Source organism: Pyxicephalus adspersus, chromosome Z (assembly GCF_032062135.1).
Source record: "Pyxicephalus adspersus chromosome Z, UCB_Pads_2.0, whole genome shotgun sequence".
Lineage (NCBI taxonomy): Eukaryota > Metazoa > Chordata > Amphibia > Anura > Pyxicephalidae > Pyxicephalus > Pyxicephalus adspersus.
In genome coordinates this window covers 33,919,111-33,919,836 of record NC_092871.1, presented here as the reverse complement: position 1 = coordinate 33,919,836, position 726 = coordinate 33,919,111, and positions in this window count along the sequence as shown.

The window sequence follows — 726 nt, the reverse complement described above, 5'->3', positions numbered from 1 at the left end:
CTTTTACACTACTACAAAGGAATAAACTCTTAAAACTTAGAACACTAGTAAGTTGGGTCACAATACACGGCATAGGACAGTTGTGGCAAAATACATAGAATAGAAAAATTAGATATACTACCAGGGCAGGCATTACAAAGTTGTAACAATAAATTGGGAGAAGGTAGAACACTGAAACAATAAGAGGTTACTGGATACCCATGGCATAAACAACTGGGAGCACTAAATTTGCCGTGTTTTTTACCACACCCCCTTTTTTACCACCCGGCTACAGCTTTCTACCACCCGGCTGAAAAAAATTTCTGGGGAGAACACTGTTCTGGATAAGCAGTTTACTGGATTTGTTTTGTTCTAGATATGCAGTGTCCCGGATTTGCTCTGTTCTGGATATGCAGTGTCCTGGATTTGTTTTGTTCTGGATAAGCAGTGTCCTGGATTTGCTCTGTTCTGGGTATGCAGTATCCTGGATTTGTTTTGTTCTGGATATGCAGTATCCTTGATTTGTTTTGTTCTGGATATGCATTATCCTGGATTTGTTTGGTTATTGATATGTAGTGTCCTGGATTTGCTCTGTTCTAGATATGCAGTATCCTTGATTTGCTCTGTTCTAGATATGCAGTATCCTGGATTAGTTTTGTTCTGGATATGCAGTGTCCTGAATTTGCTCTGTTCTAGATATGCAGTCTCCTGGATTTGTGTTGTTCTTAATAAGCAATATCCTGGATT